This window comes from Alosa sapidissima, chromosome 15, assembly GCF_018492685.1.
Source record: "Alosa sapidissima isolate fAloSap1 chromosome 15, fAloSap1.pri, whole genome shotgun sequence".
Classification (NCBI taxonomy): domain Eukaryota; kingdom Metazoa; phylum Chordata; class Actinopteri; order Clupeiformes; family Clupeidae; genus Alosa; species Alosa sapidissima.
In genome coordinates, this window is record NC_055971.1 from 11,996,850 (window position 1) to 11,997,213 (window position 364).

The window sequence follows — 364 nt, forward strand, 5'->3', positions numbered from 1 at the left end:
AAGGTCACCCGCAGGACCAGATATTGGAATTAAAACAATAGCATTGTTTTAATTTAATTGTTATCATTTCACTTTGTGAAGAGAGTCAGAGTACTCTCCATTGGGAAATGTTTCCAACCCTAGCATTGTAATAGGCGTGGACTTTTAAATCATTGGTCCAGCCTAACCAATCATATCAGGGATTCCTACAATATTTTCTACTTCAAATATTTTCTACTTTGCTGTAGAAATGTACACATTGGATTTTTTTAAATGTTTGCACTTGCTGCCACTACCGTTTACCACTGCCATTTAAATTGTTCTTTTAAGACATTAACTAGGCTTACAAAAAACATAACACATTTATGCTACTATGGAGAGGGTC